This window comes from Xenopus laevis, chromosome 3S (assembly GCF_017654675.1).
Source record: "Xenopus laevis strain J_2021 chromosome 3S, Xenopus_laevis_v10.1, whole genome shotgun sequence".
Taxonomy (NCBI): domain Eukaryota; kingdom Metazoa; phylum Chordata; class Amphibia; order Anura; family Pipidae; genus Xenopus; species Xenopus laevis.
Window position 1 is genome coordinate 52,388,114 of NC_054376.1, and position 21,449 is coordinate 52,409,562.

Here is a 21,449-nt window from a genome sequence, read left to right on the forward strand (position 1 = left end):
TACACTAGTGGCACTGTGCCAGAGTATAAAAGGTTTAGGAACCATGTGCTCTGGGTCCATTGCTTTAGCCCAACCAAGCAGGCTGGAAGGGAATGGGTAGTGCTGACCCTAGGCGCCTTGGCCCTAGTAATTAGACAGCTATACTCGTTTTATAGATCACTCTAGGAGTGATAGAGAGGTTATTTAGTTGAGCAGCTCAAGGCTCCGCCGAGGAGATTAGAGATTAGATTAGAGATTAGAGATTAGAGAGGAGATTAAGATCCCAGGGTACTACTGACCCAGAGTAAGGAACCAAGTGTTGAGATAGGGATGTCAGGAGTTCCCCTAGTCTGCCACTGGAAGATATCCTGAAAACTGGGCAATACCCATCACATGCTGTCAACTTACTCTCTGCTGTATATTCCCTAGCCTGTGGGGATTCAGCCTATACGTGCTGTGAGTATATGCTTCCTTTATGCTGCTGTGTATGTTCTATACTCCATTGTGGATCAATGTGGTAAATGATCTCTGTGCTATTGTTCAATAAATACTGTTCTTTGTTTAACTGTAAAAGAACTACTGGCGCCCATCATTGTGCTATCGCATCAGATTACAGTTACACTACACCCTTGCCTCCACACCGTTGCGAGGGCTTACCCCTGAGAAAGAGAGCTCATCGGTGGTCTCAGCCCACCAAGGAAAGTAGCTTAAACTGCCCTAGCACAAGTCAGTTTACTATAGCGCTACAATTGTAACTGACATTATAGCTGAGTCATACATTATCTCTCTGCCTGTTCTCATTTAAATGTTGCTTCCTCTAAAACGTTTGGTGCTCTGAGTAATGTGGCCTAGGGCCTTAATAAAAATAGATCACAATATTGATAGTAACACTGCAATTGGTTAAGGGACACTTTACGTTTGAAATTTACCCACGATGCAGAGTGAATTAATAATTGCTGTTTTGAGGTCTCATTCGGATGCTGACATTCATTTTGCGTTTGTGATACAATTCCCTAGGAAGTGAGGGATGATGAAAGAGTCACATTCTGTTTTTGTTTCTCTTTGATGTAGATGTTTACCTTATAGATTCTAAATAAACTGCTACTGAGTTATATAAGCAATTTATTTTGTATATAACCTTGACCCTCCCAGATGGTGACAGACCTATAAGATAACCCCCCTTCAAATGACTTTTAATTGGAAAAATAATAAAAAATGATCTAGGCTATTTAATACAGAGTAATATGTAGTCTTATGTGTATGTCTTGCCTTCCATAAGTCAGCCGTTTTCTATATCTTGTTTAATGACCTTCTGGATCATATTGTATTTCAGGGTGGTACCTACAGCTGGCCCATGTTACTTCCTGGTCCTGATGGCCTTGTGGTCCTACATTAACACTCATTCTGGGATTCAATTAGTGTGCAAAGGTAAATACCAGGGATAGGGCTGTATTCATGTACAGAAATAGCCTAGATACATAACCTCTGCCTGCCACTACTCATTCCAACTGGCTCCCACCTTCACTGGATTTAGCAAAAAATGTCTAGCGACAGGCTGGGGGAAATCTTTCTTTTTATACAGGCACCTCAAAACATGGGCCCTCAGTAACTATATAGAAATATGTCCTTGACCAGGGGATTCTCCACTGCACTGAATTTACACAGTCGGGTATCTACAGTATACTTTTGAAACAAACCAAGGGTACTAATGCTCATTACTCCTTGGCAGAGATTTGGGTTGCTCTACTAAATGACCTTGACTACATAATAAACCATACCACCCTTTGTGACATAAGCTTATTAGGTTGGGTTTATATAGAAAAGATATATAAACAGTCTCTGAACTTCTAGAAATAAGTATAAATGTACTTACATGCCATAGGCTCCCATTGTGAAGTGATGGAATCTGGGACTTAAATTCCCTCTGCTTTTCATCCCGGGTGGTACACAGATTTGATACACTTTACAATAGAACAGTGTGAGGAAGGGGTTGGATCACTGTGCCTATTCAATGGAGTGGAGGAACTGGTCCCTGTGACACAGGCAGACTATCATGGTTTCCTTTCAATCTATGGAATCAGGTATGTCTGTTTAAAAAAGTTATTTTTGGAGGGTCAGATAGTGTTTATACAGATTTTTCCCATAAGCCCAATTGAATAACTCATGACATAAAAGAGGAACATTTTCCCTTTAAGAGTGACTACAAGTAGGATACTGTATATGCTGCCACTAACTAATCCTTGGGGCCTTTCTAACCCATTAGCTCTCTTCACTGGTGATTTTCCTTCCCCAGTCTTCTAGCATCATCTAGCTTACTTAATGAGGAGAGTCCAAGAGAACTAATGTAACATAATACAAGAATGGTGTTTTGTTGAGAAATTGAGAAGTCAATCTTCTTGAATGAACATGAATTAAATTGATGTATTACTATCAGGCTTTAGTGCACAGTTGGTGTTATGTTGCCTTCTTTGAGATGATTAAAATGTAATGCGTCTGATCTTTCTAAATAAGTCACCATTCATTAAAGAGTCATACTTCAAATGCTTGGAAATTGACTATGACTTGAATTATTGAAGTAAAGCAGCGACACCTTCAGGAATCTAAATATATTGCACTGTTATTTGTGGGAAGGTTTGATAAAACAGTGAGACACTGTTTTATTTATATACTGTTGCACTATTCTTAAAAAAGTTTGTGGACGGTGCTGAAATGTTAGTTATAGAAAGATTATGATGCATTGATATACAGTATATGCAGGAGTGCAGGTGATGTCTTTATACATTGCATAACCATAAATTATGACATCACTGCAGTAGAATGCCAATATATTGCACAATGTACAGGCACCAGCATTTTTGTACAAAGATATGATAAGCAGACAACTGCATGGGAAATACAGAAGCTGAAGGAGCCAACCCGATACTTAACAGAAGCTCTCATGTAGCATTGCCCCAGATGAAAGGGCTAGAACACTAAGGGGCTGATTCACTAACTTCGAGTGAAGGATTCGAAGTAAAAAAACTTCGAATTTCGAAGTTTTTTTTGGGCTACTTCGACCATCGAATGGGCTACTTCGACCTTCGACTACGACTATGACTTCGAATTGAAGGATTCGTAGTAAAAATCGTTCGACTATTCGACCATTTGATAGTCGAAGTACTGTCTCTTTAAAAAAAACTTCAACCCCCTAGTTCGCCATCTAAAAGCTACCGAAGTCAATGTTAGCCTATGGGGAAGGTCCCCATAGGCTTGCCTAACTTTTTTTGATCGAAGGATATTCCTTCGATCGTTGGATTAAAATCCTTCGAATCGTTCGATCGAAGGAATTATCCTTCGATCATTCGATCGAACTATCTGCGCTAAATCCTTTGACTTTGATATTCGAAGTCCAAGGATTTTAATTCCTAGTCGAATATGGAGGGTTAATTAACCCTCGATATTCGACCCTTAGTGAATCGGCCCCTAAATAATGCAACTTTGTTCCCCTTAAGGCCCATGCACTTTGTCAAACGCAGGCAAATCTGAATTCACAATAAACTGCAGCTCTTCACTCTCCATTCTAGGAGTGCAAAGAGCTGAACCTTAGTGTGAAACCTTTGGGGTAAAGTACCAAAGAGAAAAGTGTTTTATTTCCTCACTGTTTCTTACTCTCACTCCTTCTCACTCTTTCTCACTCTTTTGGACCCTCTGTCAGAAATCTTGCAAGGAGCACCTTTCATGTCCGGTTTAGGGTAAAATAATGTTCTTTCCACTTCCAGATTATGGCCCCAACAGTGCTCACTGGTACATTCGGAAACATAGATATACATCTGTAACCAATGCCATCAGTATGTTAAATATATATTTACTGAGAAAAACATTGACATATCAATACTCGTGTGTGTGTGTGTATATATATATATGTGTATATATATATATATATATATATATATATATATATATATACTCAAGAAAGATGCTGCTGCACACCAGGGTTTATTGTGAAAAAGTTAGTCCTTTATTTGATCGACGTTTCGGTCCTCACCTTGGACCTTTATCAAGATACATCAACAGACAAGTGAAAATAATTAGGGCTAGCCCTAAAAAAAACTTTTTGGAAATCACATGTCAGTTGATTGAAGGTTCACTTAATGATTATCACACACACCTGCAACAGGGGCGTGGCTTGGTGGTGGGTGTATGGTGGGTGAGTCTATAAATTATTTTCACTTGTCTGTTGATGTATCTTGATAAAGGTCCAAGGTGAGGACCGAAACGTCGATCAAATAAAGGACTAACTTTTTCACAATAAACCCTGGTGTGCAGCAGCATCTTTCTTGAGTGAATATTGCATCTCTGTATTGCACCCAGGTATGTAACTCCTTATGTGTGTGCCCTAGCCTTCCGTTGCATATATATATATATATATATATATATATATATATATATATATATATATATATATATATATATATATATATGTATATATATATATATATAGGGAAAGAGATTTGGTTCAGGCTCTTCATACAGCTAGGCAAAAAGTGAAGTTACAACAAATTAAAAATGAGAGGTTTGCCCACTGATTCTCTCCACTTGCTTTAATGATCTTCTATAGACCAGGTCATTCAGGTTAAATGGAAAATTATAAAAGCAGATGAATATTTGGGGAGTTTGTGCCCAGAACCACCTATGATAGGTTATCGTAGGGGTCAAAATCTCTGGGCCCTCTTCGTGGAGAGGAACCCAGTAAATTGTTAAATGACAAATAATTTATTGACATCTTGGTTACCTTCCAAAAAATGGGTATGTTAGAGGTGCCTATCGTGTCTGCAGATATATGAACCTAGGGACAAGTTTTGTGCACCCACAGATGGGACATAGATGCAAAATTCGACATCATATTACATGTACAACAACTCATGTCATTTATTTATTTACTTGTCCCTGCATATTGTCATATGTTGACAGAGTTTCCAGGATGGCGGTTTTCTAGCCAAATTGGGCTACTTTTAAAAGTCCAACCCCGCCAGTGTATAGCTTTGGGCTAGTTTTGGAAGTTGCTGCAAATTTGGACTTTCAAAACCTGCCCCAATTTTTTTATGCAAATTACAATTGCGCCAAACTCTCCCCAGCAGCCTACCTATTCTGCCAGTACATTACCCAGTGCATGCTGGATCATCCTAACGACAAGGAGAACCGGAACTCATTGATATGGGGGATTATATGAAGCTCCAATTTACATACGGTACTAATATGCATGCTTTTGGCAATTTCATTTATTGGGAAGCACCCAGGATTTAGTTGAAATATGGTAAGTGCCGTTATCTCTCTTGCACAGAGAATTCTGTGTAAATCCACAAAATGTACTACTTAAAGACACACCTTATGGAGACACACACATATAGATATGTATAGATACAATATAACATATATGACAAGAAAACTAAAAATGTTGTACACAATCTGTGAGTATTATGTAGATCAATTATATCATCCCTATAAAAGTAATTACATTGTTGACTGTTGTTGGCGCCCAGGAGGGTGAAATAGCATTGAAAGCCACCCTGCATCTTTTCTACTGCAGAGAAAGATCTTTGTGTTATGTGTGCTATGCTGGATTTGTCAATTGCCTGTGAATATGGCCAAAATGCATTTATAGCAAGGAATATGATTTAAAGGACCAGTAATAAAAAAAAAAATACTATTTATATCCTATATATACAGTGCAACGGAACATTGGTACCTATTTGTATCCAATATATATAGCAGAAAGGTTCTTGAGTAACAATATTTTGTATATACAGTGGAGAAGAACCTGGGTTCTTATTTATGTCCTGTATAACCAATGGAGAACCTGGGTATCTGTTTATATCCTGTATATACAGCAAAGAATGTGTTTGTGCGTGGGAATAATTGTTGCTATGCTTGCCATTGGATTGAGTGCCGCATTAACATGCAGATGTAGTCCTCAATCTGATGGGAAAATCAAACCTACCTGATCAACATCTGCCTGATTTTTGGCCACATATCAGTTGGATAGGCACATCAGATAAGATGCCGAATCAGTTTTAATGGGGCAAATCGTCATCTTAATTCTGCCTGTGTATGGCTAGAGAGACTGACAAATACAAGAGTCCTCTTCACTGACATTTTGTGTATACTGCTACTAAAAAATGCCTTACCCTTTAAACAAAACAGGGATTGTTTGTCCATATATTGCAATATATATATTGCAATATTTATTCAGCTTAAATATATTGCAATATATGGACAAACAATCCCTGTTTTGTTTAAAGGGTAAGGCATTTTTTAGTAGCAGTATACACAAAATGTCTATGTCTTAAATATATTGATAATGGGTTGAGTGCAGAGGACTCTTGTATTTGTCTATATGTATTTTGTGGTCACAGACTCATTGCACCCCCGCCTAATGGTTTTAAAAATTAGTGAGCACAACTTTTCCTTGTTTGTTAGAGAGACTGACACCACGGAAGCTGAGCAGTATTAAAGTGTATGGTTTCATTTGCAAGTTTTAAGACTTTAACCAGTGGCACAATAAGGGATTATTGTAGTTCTACCCACAAACAGTAGGTGTCAGCAGTCATCAAATCCTGCCTTTAGTATTGAAACAAAAGGATTCCTCTAGCAGCGTCCAATTTCATATATTCTCATTTTGGCTTTCATGCACAAGATCCCTCCATGCCATGGAGCCAGCAACTAGATATTAAGGCCAATGGTAAATATTTATCTTCTACATTAGCTCATCCAGCCACAATTCTTATTATTAGATGGTTGAATCTGAATTATTATGAATTACTTAGTGGAGATAGTATGTTAGATAACACCAGTAAAATAAAATAGTAGTACAATGGGGCTTTGAGATATTTTATGAGAACTTTTTAATTACCGTTAGAGACAAAATTAAACTTGTCCAGAAATTGACATTATATCTTTATGCAATGTTCTTGCATTGAAAGGACTAGGTTAGGGAGGGATACAGAAGCCAGAGGACACTTAAGATATCTGCAAAGTTGCCTCTTGACCTCACTTACCCCCATATGTAATATGAGGCACTAAACTTGCCCTGGAGCAGTAACCAATAACAACCAATAAGATGTTTGCATTTAAACAGGTGACCAGTAAATGGCACCCGCTGATTGGTTGCTATGTGTTACTGCCCCAGGGCAAACTTAGTGCCTTTTATTACATAACCCTTATGTTCTGGCCAGCCCCTCTGTTGTAAATGGTATAATGAGTTGCAAATACAAGGGCAGAGCATACAACAGGCAATGACAACAGTCATAGAGAGGCAGAGCGTAAAATGTAGGCGGAGCTGGGTACCTGTAGGCTTATACCATATCCCTATGATATGGGTACAATTATTTTTGTAGTGCAAATTTGACCTTATAGCTTAAATTGCTTCTATACATCAAGTGCTAAACATCGAAGCAGATGCATTTAGCCAGCTGGTATGGCATAAATGCAGTGCAAAAAATCAAATAAAGTCCTGGAGTCAGGCTTAGGCATGATAAATTTAAGAATAAATGGAAATTCAAGAATTTGCTTTTGAAATGCAAAATGAACTGAGCATATGCAAATTAGGGTTCGGATTCGGTTTGATATTCGGCTGAATCTTTTGCGAATGATAGCGGATTCGGTGCATCCATATGTGAAAGTGAAGCGCATTGTTTCCAGACTAGAGACACTGGTAGTGCCACCAGAAACAGTATTAATTTATGATCCATTAGTGCAAATCCAACATACCAAGAGATCTCTGGAAAAATCCCTGAAGCAAACTTCAAAGCAATGTTTATTTCAGGACACCATCATGTGCTGCATACTTTGCCCCTTATTTGGCCAAGTGTACACAACAGTTGAAAGTTGGTGCAAGGCACAAGAATTGAGGAACACAGTGTCAGGCTGGCCCACTGGGATACCAGGAAAACGCCCGGTGGGCCCAGGTTTCAGTGGGCCCTTGTGCTGCTAAATATTTGGCCTATTTCATGGCCATTCCCTATTTCAAAAATGTTAAATAGATGGAATAATAGATTATGGTATGTAAAGAATAGAGACTAGGAGAATAGAGGTTGAGTGAGGAGAAGATGAATAATAGTACTGAGAGTGGGCCCCTGGTCTATGGTTCTTTGGTGGGCCCTTGGTCTAAGGTTTTTAGGTGGGCCCCTGGTGTCCCAGTCCGACACTGGAGGAACATGACACATTGTCAAGAGTTAGAGTATACTTTCCCCAGAGAATCACGTGGCAATTCTGAAATTTGTTTTTGAGGCACATTTTTAATGCATTGGTTGCAATAGACAGGTGGGTCTCTCCCTTACAGCTGCAATAAATCTGGAATTATGGGGAAAATGCTACATTGTGGGCAAAAACATGGGCATCTAAAATTGCACTTGTAAATGAGCCTTTTAGACAACTTCTGTAGGGGACATTGACAGAGATGGACTGAGGGAAAATTTCCATAGGAGCTTGTAATGTTTGAGCTGGTCAAGCAGTTTGGTCAAAATCAAAACTTTTGTTTGAAACTTATAGCCAGCTTAAGGGATAGATACCAGCAACATTTGCAGTTTATACCCAACATACATATTGCTACGTGAACTTTATAAATGTAGCTCCATCTTGTGTACAAATATGTGAACAACAACCTTGATGTGTAAAAAGAGGATTTCATTCAGCCTCATTCACAAAAGCACTTGGGAATGATGTAAAGAAATGTTGCAAATATGTACGAGACATGCTCCATATAGTACAGTAAAGGATCAGTAACACCAAAAAATAAAAACATTTTAAAGAAATTAAAGGGATTCTGTCATAGGAAAACATGTTTGTCAATAGAGCAAACAGATTTTTTTACATACAATTTTTTATATTTAATTTGACATGGGGCTACACATTTTGTCAGTTTCCCAGGTTCCCCCAGTCATGTGACTTGTGCTCTGATAAACTTCAGTCACTCTTTACTGCTGAACTGCAAGTTGGAGTGATATCACCCCCTCATTTTCCCCCCCAGCAGTCTAACAATAGAACAATGGGAAGATAACCAGATAACAGCTCCCTGGATGATATAAGAATATTACAAGTAAAAAAAACAAAACAAAACAATATATATATGTGTATATATATGTATATATATATATATATATATATATATCATATTTATATGTTAGAGTGAATTATTTTCAGTGTAAACAATGTAATTCAGAAATAAAAGCATAAGAGTATCCCTTTAAAATATAATGTACTGTTGCTCTGCAGTGGTAAATTTATGTGTTTGTTTACAAAGACTACTATAGTTTATGCAAATAGGCTATTGTGTAGCCATGGGGGCAACCATTCAAACTTAAAAAGGAGAAAAGGCAATTTGTTTATTGATATGTATATTACATTATGTTTATTTACATGTCAATGTGGCAATGTAGCTTTATGTGATATGTTTTCATACAATGTAATAATTCTCCTCTGCGTAGGAGAACGAATGCATTTTATAAAGAAAAATTTAAATGGTTTGTCAATATTGATGGATAATAAAAAAGTTTTGAAAGAAAAAGGAGAAAAGGCACAGGCTACTCAGCAGATATGATCTGTAACAGCATGTGGGAATGCATGTGTTATCTGCTATGTAACCTGTGCTTTGAATGGTGTCCCCATGGCTACACAGCAGCTTGTTTATATAATATATATATATATATATATAAGGGAAAGTTGTGCTCACCACTATTTTTTAAAACCATTAGGCGGGGGTGCAATGAGGCTGTGACCACAAAATACATATAGTCAAATACAAGAGTCCTCTGCACTCAACCCATTATCAATATATTTAAGACAGAGACATTTTGTGCATACTGCTACTGAAAAATGCCTTACCCTTTAAACAAAACAGGGATTGTTTGTCCATATATTGCAATATATTTAACCTGGCCAACTACGTCAAAGTCATCCCATATCTGGCCAGTCCTACGCTCAATTTTATCTGATTCATTAAGAATTCTATTGCTTCATTATACATTTTACAAAGGGACTAGGTTTTACCTGCAACTTACTTGCTGCTTTCAAAGTAAACCTCCATACTTGGCTGCCCTTTTATTAGACACCAGTGGGATCACCTGACTATAGCTGGGAAGGGTGGGAGCTACAACATGGAGCTGGTCACTGCTCCTGTATAACTATAACAAACAAGGGAAAGTTGTGCTCACCACTATTTTTTAAAACCATTAGGCGGGGTTGCACAAATGTCGCTGTCTTAAATATATTGATAATGGGTTGAGTGCAGAGGACTTTTGTATTTGACTATATGTATTTTGTGGTCACAGCCTCATTGCACCCCCGCCTAATGGTTTTAAAAAATAGTATATATATAAATATATATATAAATAAAAAATACAAATGTTGGTAGGGATTCCTTTGGGGTTACATGCTGTAAAAGAATGTGTCTTTATAATATATGTGTGCAGTTTAAAACTATTTATATGGCGCAACAGTAGCTTTTATATGGACATTCCCACATGTTTTTAGGATATTTTTTACATGAATTTACTTTATTCTTACTTCACATCAATCAGGAGATGTTGATGTAAACTGTCTACTATGGATGCACTAGCACGTTAGCACATGGATTACTGTTTGTTTTTATATGGTAATTACTGAAGGGTCACTTCCTGTTTGCATTTGGGAGGGGAGGGTATTTATTCAGTGAATTGTTTGGCACATGTTTCACCTTGAGAAAGGTCCCAATGGGGACCGAAACGTCGGTTACATATGCAATAACACTCTTCTACTTACAAAAATCCTGGTGTTGCTGGTCTTTTTTTATTTTATATACTGGTCTTACCGAGCACCCAGGTAAAGGACTTGGAACGGAGTGCTGTCCACTACAACAAGATATATATATATATATATATATATATATATATATATATATATATATATATATTTTTTTTTTTTTAAAAAGCTACAAAACGAAGGAAAGAGAATCTGAAATGAGCAAATTACTTTAAATATCATATATCCTTGAAATGCTACTCCTGATTCAGACCTAATGAAAACAAAGTTTTCTGACGCATATCTTCCTAGAATAATCTTATGCCAGCTCATCCTTATTTTGGTGACTGTGGTTGCAGTACAATTGCTAGGGGAGTCATATGTTTGTTTATAGAGATGTAACAAATAAGGGAACGTTGTGCTCACCACAAAATAATCCTTTGTTTCAATACTAAAGGCAGGATTTGGGACATTTGCCATTGACTTCTACACAGGTCTGAGTTGGAGTACATTTTATTCTGACTTTTAACACCATTAGGGTTTAAAAAATATCAACAAATCAGAGTTTTTTAATTTCTATGAAAAATTGTGTTATTTTCCTTTAAAGGTCCGACCAGAAATAATCTGACTTTAATAAATAACCTGCTGAATGTATCTGAATTTCTCTTACTTATGCAAAGGGAGTGTTTTATTCCATGCATCCAGGGGTGCTGTTTATACCAATTTATTATTGCAAGACTATATAATAGTTTCCTGGATTTTTGAAATGTGCCTTCTTGTAGCAAAACACCATTGTCCTATAGTTGTTAGCATGTGAAGTTCAGTTTTTTCTTTGTGCCTTGTAGAGTTTTACACATTCACTTGAACCCAATCACTATGTTGCTTTTGCTTTTAACAAATGTATCCCCTGATGCTCTTTCTGTCTCATAAGCAACATTTCATCTGTAGCAAGAGCATCTTTGGTATTCATGGCGTGACCCAGGACAAACATTTGTGAAGCCGAAGATTTCTTCTTTCTCCTGATCCACTGGATGCTTAAAATTGATGAGGAGTTTTCAATGTGCCCCTCTCCCCTCTGTGTATTGTTTTATAGATTCCATATAACAGTTTTTAACTATATGTTCTTTGATATAATCCTTTACTACTAAATCAGGTTTGTTTGTCAATTTCATTGGGGGCTGCCTAAACTCTTGCAGCAAACAGTTAACGTTAGCCACACAAATAAATTAAGATGGCATACGAAACACACATGGCCATGATCATGACAAAAAGATTTTGTTCCAAGCCATTAGACCTGGAAACAAATAGAAGCCAAGGCTGTCTCCTTTCTCCATGATATACATCATTGTGTTAAGAACCTTTGTCCTGTAGGAAAACATTAAAAAACATATAAAGAATCTAGGGTAGACCAGGAGAAAATTGAACTATCTTGGCTGATGATATATAGTGCAAGGCTTCTAGTCCACTAGAGAACATCCCACAAATTGCAGCCACTGTCATAACACTTGGATTCTTCTTAAAATTTACAGTTCATTTTCACATATAAAATTGAAAGAAAATGTACTACATGTTTGACTGGGAATAATTTTTCCTTGTCAAGGATTAAAATAAACACATTGAAATAATTGGTAGGGTCTGGTAAAAAAAGAAAGTTATGCTGTATTACTTTAGTAAACATTTGTGGATTAGATATATATATAGTGCTGTCATTCATGAGCCTAATTTAAAGTCTGCAATAGGATTGGATTGGAAAAAACTAACTACAAAATGCAGAGAAAAAAGACCTCTCCTATATTATTAAATGCGCTGATTCCCGGCAGCTTAGAGAGATATGAGATATTATCTGTCCAATATGTGCAATTACTGTTTCTATAGGTCAACTACAATCAGAAATTGTAGGAAGTATAAATCAGTGTATATGACCTACTCCATAACTGCTCTCATTCATTTTTTTAACGTTATTGTTCCATAAATGGAAACGGCCCATAAACTTAATTTGAGATTGAAAAAGATTGCTATAGAAAATTCCTTAAAACAAACATAATTCATTTCTTACTTCGAGTTTTATGCAAATGTTTTAAGACTTTTGTTTTTTTAACATGAATGAACTCAGGTGTTAACACTTATGTGAATTTAAATTAAAAAATGTACTCTATTTATGGATTAATTGACATAATGTTTTTGTGTATATGAATTGTATAATTGGCCTTCGCTGATTTACTAACAGGCACAGGCGTCACTTCGCTAGCGAAAGAGATAGATGCTAGCGGTGATTCGCACTCTATCGACAGGTAGATTTTTCTCTGGCGAATGGACGTTACTCCGCAAATTCATTAAGATTTGCCAGCTCAGACCAGGTGAAGTGCACTGGAGTGCATAGATCTTCTTCATTCTTTTGGTACTTACATCATATTTTTAGTGGAAAAAGTTTCTAAGTCTTTTTCTTTTTTCAGAGTGATAGCCTGCAAAAGTCCTTACATTTTTTTTTTGGGTAACCGGGTTCCCCCATACATTTTCTAACATATGGAACAAAAACTATATAGTGGGCTCATGTGTAGGGCATTATAACAACTCTACTTTCTTTATTAAGGTTCCCTGGGCTTGTGTAATGTCATGTATTGCTGCAACATATACATCCATTCAACTTTAAATTTCCCGCCATATGCAAATTAGCCTGATCGAAGACCTCTAACAAAGTTGCGCTAGGCAGAATTGAACGCTAGCACATCTGCTCTTTGATTTGCTCACATTGCCGAAGTAATGCTAGCAAAAATTTGCCAGCGTTCGGCGCCCTGGTCGCAACTTCACATTTCAGTAAAATAGCATTGTCTGAGCGAATTTTCGCCTAGCGAAGTGTTTTGCGATGGCTGCAAAGCCGTGGCTGGAGAATTTTTGTAAATTTACCCCATGGTTCCTTGAGTAAGTGCGTATTCATATACAGTGGAGCATCACATGTGTAATTACAAATGTATGCAGAGCTTGCAATTTGTTAAATCACTTTTCTCTGGTCAGTTCTAAGCAGAGCAACACAAAATATTGCTTTTCTCACAAAACTTATATTCAATTGACTTTCACTGTTCTGTTGTTTCACTTTCATTATATTAGCAGTTTGAAAACTGCTAATATCTTCGAAACACTAGCAATAACTTAATTACATAAGAAATGTCTTGCGCTAGTTAGTGAGCAATTTTCTCCCAAAATTAATTTATAACTGACTTTAGCCAGTCAACCAAAATTAAATGGTAGAGTTTTTTGAATTACATCCTTTATGGGCTTAAACATATTTTTGATAATCAGGAAATGCTTCACTTGGGACTCTTTCACTTCTCTCTCTTTTCCCTTGACTCACTTGAATGTTGAACCGGTGGTTGATTTGAATAAAAAAAAAAACAGAAAAAAACCATTACAATAAGTGATATTTCTGCAGAGGAATTGTGTTTAGGGAGCTTTGTAAATACATTAGCAATAATTAATAAATGTTCCAAGAATATAACAGGCAGTGGCACAGATAAACACTTCTAATATTGCAGCTAGCTACTTTAATATTTAATAAGACAAGCAGTTAAGCTGAAATCTAATTTACAGCTGGGTTGAAAGCTTTTATTTCCTCCACACTCCAAATCAGTTCCACTGCGATCAAAGCAATTTCATCTCACATCTAGCTTGGGGAACACAGGAACAATGTCGGAAAAAATGTTCGCGAACATGTTCGCGAACTTCCGGGCAAAAATGCGAACGGTTCGCGAACGTCGCGAACCCCATAGACTTCAATGGGAAGGCGAATTTTAAAAGCTAGAAAAGACATTTCTGGCCAGAAAAATGATTTTAAAGTTGTTTAAAGGGTGCAACGACCTGGACAGTGGCATGCCAGAGGGGGATCAAGGGCAAAAATGTTTCTGAAAAATACATTGTTGACACAGCGCTGCGTTTTGTGCTGTAAAGGGCAGAAATCACACTACGTCACTCAGGTGATGTTTCTGGACACGGAATGTGAAAAAGCTCACACAGCTAGGTGGCAGTTGTTTGAAAATGAAGAACACACTGGGCAAACAAATTGAAACAATGCCTGCAAGGTCAACGTATACACTACAGCAGTGGATACGGAATATATTATTGCTGCTTGAAAAACGTCACTCGGGTGGTGTTTCTGGAGACGGTATTATTATTGATATTTAGACAGAATGTGAAAAAGCTCACACAGCTAGGTGGCAGTTGTTTGAAAATGAAGAACACACTGGGCAAACAAATTGAAACAATGCCTGCAAGGTCAACGTATACACTACAGCAGTGGATACGGAATATATTATTGCTGCTTGAAAAACGTCACTCGGGTGGTGTTTCTGGAGACGGTATTATTATTGATATTTAGACAGAATGTGAAAAAGCTCACACAGCTAGGTGGCAGTTGTTTGAAAATGAAGAACACACTGGGCAAACAAATTGAAACAATGCCTGCAAGGTCAACGTATACACTACAGCAGTGGATACGGAATATATTATTGCTGCTTGAAAAACGTCACTCGGGTGGTGTTTCTGGAGACGGTATTATTATTGATATTTAGACAGAATGTGAAAAAGCTCACACAGCTAGGTGGCAGTTGTTTGAAAATGAAGAACACACTGGGCAAACAAATTGAAACAATGCCTGCAAGGTCAACGTATACACTACAGCAGTGGATACGGAATATATTATTGCTGCTTGAAAAATGTCACTCAGGTGGTGTTTCTGGAGACGGTATTATTATTGATATTTAGACAGAATGTGAACAAGCTCACACAGCTAGGTGGCAGTTGTTTGAAGAACACACTGGGCAAATAATGCCTGCAAGTGCACTACTATTGGTGCACTACTATGAAGAACAGCAAACAGCACTGGACACGTTAAAGAACAGTAAGATAAGTAAAATAAAAAAATATGTATATTTATATTAAAAAAAATAAATTACTCTGGTTGGTGCTGAACTACTAGGAGCAGCACACCAGTCCCACTCCCCAACACAGCTAGACTAATAGCACTGGGCTCTTATAGTAGCAAAGTAAAAAAACAAAAAAGAAAATAAAAGCAGTCCTTACAAGGACTATTGGGTTACAGGCAGCAGTCAGCAGATGAGAGATCAGCAGCAGTGCCCACAGCAGCTACATACAGAGCACTGCAGTAGAAGGTAGATTACTAGCCAGCAAAGCTACCTAACCTAAAATGTCCCTCAAATCCCTGCAGAGTTCTGTCCCTACAATACAGAGCAGTATCAAGTAGATTACTAGCCAGCAAAGTTACTATCAACTGTCCCTCAAATCACTAACAGCTCTCTCCCTACACTAGCTCTTCCAAGCACACACAGGCAGAATGAAAAAACGCTGCAGGGCTTCAGTTTATATATGGAAGGGGAGTGGTCCAGGGGGTGTGGGGGTGGTCCAGGAGGGAGAGCTTCCTGATTGGCTGCCATGTATCTGCTGGTCTGGGGTGAGAGGGTAAAAATAAGCGCCAGCTAAGGCGAACCCAAATTGGCGAACGTCGCGCGACGTTCGCGAACATTCGGCGGACGCGAACACCCGATGTTCGCGCGAACTAGTTCGCGGGCGAACAGTCCGCGACATCCCTACTGGTTATGATTTTACACACTGGCATTTAGTGCAGATTACACTGTGGTTCCACCCTTCCACCTCTTTGACTTACTACCACATGATGATTATTATTATTAAGACATATGTTTAAAGTGTTTATATCCTCAACATTGTGCAACAATGAAACATACAAACTACACACAATACTGATCAATACAGGAGTTACAGTTGTCCCTGGGAGACCTACTACAGGGCAACAGAGCAAAGTCTACATTAGTTGTACCTCTACTGTCCTGTTTGCCTGCCAATTATACACACTTACACCACTAAGGGCAGAGACAGGTGGAGATTCGGGGAGATTAGGGATGGGCGAATTTTTTAGCCTCGTTTCGCCGAAAAAATGACGCCCATAGACTTGTATGGCGGCGTGCATCAAAAAAATTTTTGGCGAAACGAAAAGTGTCAGATTCGCCCATCCCGTTCGTTTTCTGAAGTCGCCCAAAGTTGCCTCACGAGGAAACTTCGGGCGACTTTGGAAAACGAATCGCTCCGAGTGCCATCCTGGTGGTGATTCTAGCCAGCAGTAAGGCAGTTTGGGGAGTTTAGTCGCCCAAAGAAGAGGTCGACACTCCACATGTGTCTCTGCCCTTATACCCAGATAACAGAGCTACAGGGAGCAGGTTGTAAAGGCGGAATAGGAGGTTGAGACTGAGGCAGGGGCTTTGGGAGCCCTGAGGCAGAAGTCCTGGACCTCCAGTACGACGCTGGTTAATACCAGTCAGGGCAGTGCACAATAGTAAACTCAACAGCAAACTCTTCTGTCTTGTCTGAACAGAAATGTACAACAATACAAAACAGATAAGCTCTGGAAGTATGTGTTTTCCGTCCTGCCTAAAAAGTATCTATCACCTATAAGTGATATAAACATTGATATTTGCATATTAAGATTAGTTTACTTGTTATTGGGTTCAACATCCTTATTACTCTGCTTTACTGTTGATTGTGTTCCAGTTCTTGAATCAAAGTCTGTTCTTTGTTTATGATCCTGTCCTGGATCTACTCACCTAGCCTCCTACACCACTCCAATCCTTCAGGACTGCCTTCCTGGCTCTCACCCTGGTCTTGCTTATGACCTTGGCTATTACAACAAATCAATCATAGACTAAGAGCTTTATTTATCAATTTAAATTTGTGAAATCTCCATTTTTTTGTACTTCCAATAAACAAACATTTTTTTGAAGGAAGATATTTTTACACAATATGCCTTCCCCGGTTCTGTTATGGTAGTTATGAACACTGTACATTGCATTCACATTTTTACAACCCAGATCCATACATTTTAATAGGTATGGGATCTATTATCCAGAAACCCAGTATCCAGAAAGCTCCAAAATTTACAAAAAGTTTGTCTCCCATAGAATCTATTATACCCAAATAGTCCAAATTTTTTAAAATGATTTCCTTCTTCTTTATAATAATAAAATAGTACCTTGTACTTGATTTCAACTAATATATATTTAATCCTTATTGGAAGCAAAACCAGTCTATTGGGTTTATTTAACATTTACATGATTTTATAGTAGACTTAAAGGGATACTGTCATGGGAAAATTTTTTTTTTTCAAAATGAATCAGTTAATAGTGCTGCTCCAGCAGAATTCTGCACTGAAATCCATTTCTCAAAAGAGCAAACAGATTTTTTTATATTCAATTTTGAAATCTGACATGGGGCTAGACATTTTGTCAATTTCCCAGCTGCCCCATGTCATGTGACTTGTGCTCTGATAAACTTCAATCACTCTTTACTGCTGTACTGCAAGTTGGAGTGATTATCACCCCCTCCCTTTTCCCCCCAGCAGCCAAACAAAAGAACAATGGGAAGGTAACCAGATAACAGCTCCCTAACACAAGATAACAGCTCCCTGGTATATCTAAGAACAACACTCAATCGTAAAAACCCATGTCCCACTGAGACTCCTTCAGTTACATTGAGAAGGAGAAACAGCAGCCTGCCAAAAAGCATTACTCTCCTGAAGTGCAGGCACAAGTCACATGACATGGGGCAGCTGGGAAATTGACAAAATGTCTAGCCCCGTGTCAGATTTAAAAATTGAATATAAAAAAATCTGTTTGCTCTTTTGAGAAATGGATTTCAGTGCAGAATTCTGCTGGAGCAGCACTATTAACTGATTCATTTTGAAAAAAAATTTTTTTCCCATGACAGTATCCCTTTAATAATAAAGATTCAAATTACAGAAAGGTCCATTATCCCAGGTCCCGAGCATTCTGGATAACAGGTCCCATACCTATCTTAATATCATGTTATAAAAGCAAAGATCCCACAACATTTTTAGCCAACTCAGATACTTCTAAAATCCATATTCCTAAATGACTGATAACGGGGCCGATTCACTAACTTTGAGTGAAGGATTCGAAGTAAAAAAACTTCGAATTTCGAAGGTTTTTTGGGCTACTTTGACCATCGAATGGGCTACTACGACCTTCGATTACGACTACGACTTCGAATCGAAGGATTCGTAGTAAAAATCGTTCGACTATTCGACCATTCGATAGTCGAAGTACTGTCTCTTTAAAAAAAACTTCGACCCCCTAGTTCGGCATCTAAAAGCTACCGAAGTCAATGTTAGCCTATGGGGAAGGTCCCCATAGGCTTGGCTAACTTTTTTTTGATTGAAGGATATTCCTTCGATCGTTGGATTTAAATCCTTCGAATCATTTGATTCGAAGGATTTAATTGTTCGATCGAAGGAATAATCCTTCGATCATTCGATCGTACTATCTGCGCTAAATCCTTCGACTTCGATATTCGAAGTCGAAGGATTTCAATTCCTAGTCGAATATCGAGGGTTAATTAACCCTCGATATTCGACCCTAAGTGAATCAGCCCCAACGTGATTTTAGGTATTTTTGGGCATTAACAGAGAAAGGTAATTAAGTCAAACAATGGTAGCAATTACTGTGTTTTCTACTCACAATGCACTTTTCTTTCCCATTAGTCCAGCATAATTGAACTCACCTCTATAAAGGGCAAATCTTTGCTCCTGGTTCTGGAACAAGGGACCTATAGGCAAAAGGTGCAACTGCATCACTGTTCTTAAAGTGATACTGACACTAACAAAGTACTTTTTAATATATGAATGTACATTAAAGTTACCTATAGGTCATGTGGATCATTCTTTGCTGAGATGTTTGTTTTTGTAAGTAATTGTTAGTTGAAGTTCCTAAACCTGACTGTTTTGCCAATCTGCCTGTCCCTTCTCAGTCTGTCAGTTAAAGTTTCTAATGCTAACGGACTCTTGCTGCACAAATATGGCAGCCTCCTCATAGGCAAACACGGGGAATCAGGCAATGTAAAATCATTGGGTAAATTTTTTATGGCAAAATTATAAGTAGCATGGAAGGCCAATATTAAGATAGATGTAAAAAGTGTAAACGTTCTGGTGTCAGTATCTCTTTAATGCCTGTTCAGGTCAGTGCAAAAAAGACTTACAAGGAATATTGAATATTGTAATTTATGTACAAATGACAAACTTTATGGACATTTGCCTTTTTTAAACTCTATGTATCTATGTTAAATATTTAAGCCCAACAGACACAAGACAACAAACATCCTAATCAGTGTGTAATGATGGTAAATGATCCTTATAGTGTAATATTAATCTGAAAATGTCTCTGCACAGATCATTGCCCCTGGCACAGCTGCTAATTGTATGGCCCTAATTGGATTTAATATTCCTCCCCTTCGTGCTCTTGCATTTGTGCCTGGGGCAATGGTAAATGAGCCCTATGGTGTTAAATTAATCAGCGCAAGTTACAAATGAAGCAGGTTTTAAGAACATGTTCATCTCAGCACTATTTAACAGATACCGCGCTTTCTATTGTAATTAATGGTGTCACCATTGGAGTAACTAGACAAAACTGGGCCCCAAAGCAAATAATTTTTTCAGGCCCCCAAAATGTCTAGAGGTTGACCTGTTTTACCAATATTTATTGAAATTGTACATGAGTTAGGGCCTCATGGGGCCCCTGTACCTCCTGGGACCCCCTACAGCCACAGGGTCTGCTTCCTCTGTACTTATGCCCCTGGGTGTCACTCTGCAAGTAGCTATTTGTGGGATAAACTGAACTGAGATTGTGTGTAACATGCAGCCTGCTCTGCATTTCAGGTATGGATAAGATGGACAAATCAATTTACCTAATTTCCCCTAGGTCTCTCCTGGTGATAGTTGCCCGGTGCTGGCTGGAGGGGTCGGCGCCTCTCCTTTGCTATGATGGACAAATGACAGGTAATTATAATCCCTTTGTTGAAAGACCATAAAGATGGCCAAGTTAGTGAACTCTTGATACAAAGGCACCCTGAAACCTTCAAGTCCTGATACTGCAGAAATGGCACCGGAAGCACATAAGATAAATATGGAATTTACATTAAATATCTTGCAGGTGATGTCTGAATAAATATAACATTAAAAATCATGTATCTATCATGAAACAATCAACACTTTATTTCAAAATGCATTCTGTTCAAAGCTGTATTAATATCAAAAACTGCCAAATATTTTCATTTGCTGTTTGTAAAAATAACCAAAAGCAAAAAAAAAAATTTAAAGTGCTGGGAAATCCAACAATTTATTTACTACAGTTTCATGACTACATAAATGCAGAACATTTTAACACTGAAAAACATAAGGACATCTTTACTTATCTTTTTTTCCTTTCTTTTTTTTTTTTCTAAGAAAACACAGTAGATGATATTGCACGGTGTATTGTGAGAACAGTATGGAAGCGGAAAAGAAACATAAGGAAAAAGAAATAACGTTTTAATGTGGCACAGGAAAATACGGGAAAATAAAGTAGAATGCCTACTTCATTACTTTAGAAGCTACACACAAAAGTACATAAGATTCTATGGACCGAGAAAAGGACTAATATTAGAGAAGTACTGGGAGTAGGTACAATCCACATATACTAAAAATGTATATGCAAACATGACATATAACAACTCCTTCACCTGTCTAGGACAAATTAAAATTATGGTATACAACCATCCCCAAATTTGTACTTTCTTCATTCAAATATTTTCACCACTTATAATGCCAGTGAGCAGTAGAATTAGCTCTTTCAGGCAAAGCGTTTTTA

At 37.8% G+C, this 21,449-nt stretch overlaps 1 long non-coding RNA gene across 1 annotated transcript; it reads left to right on the top strand.

Annotated features, from left to right (window-relative positions):
• The first annotated feature begins 396 nt into the window (after positions 1-396).
• Positions 397-21,359, top strand: LOC121402162. The gene is made up of 4 exons (XR_005966635.1): positions 397-435; positions 1,313-1,407; positions 20,523-20,599; positions 21,047-21,359. It is a non-coding gene; the product is annotated as an uncharacterized LOC121402162 (long non-coding RNA).
• The last annotated feature ends 90 nt before the right edge of the window (positions 21,360-21,449 follow it).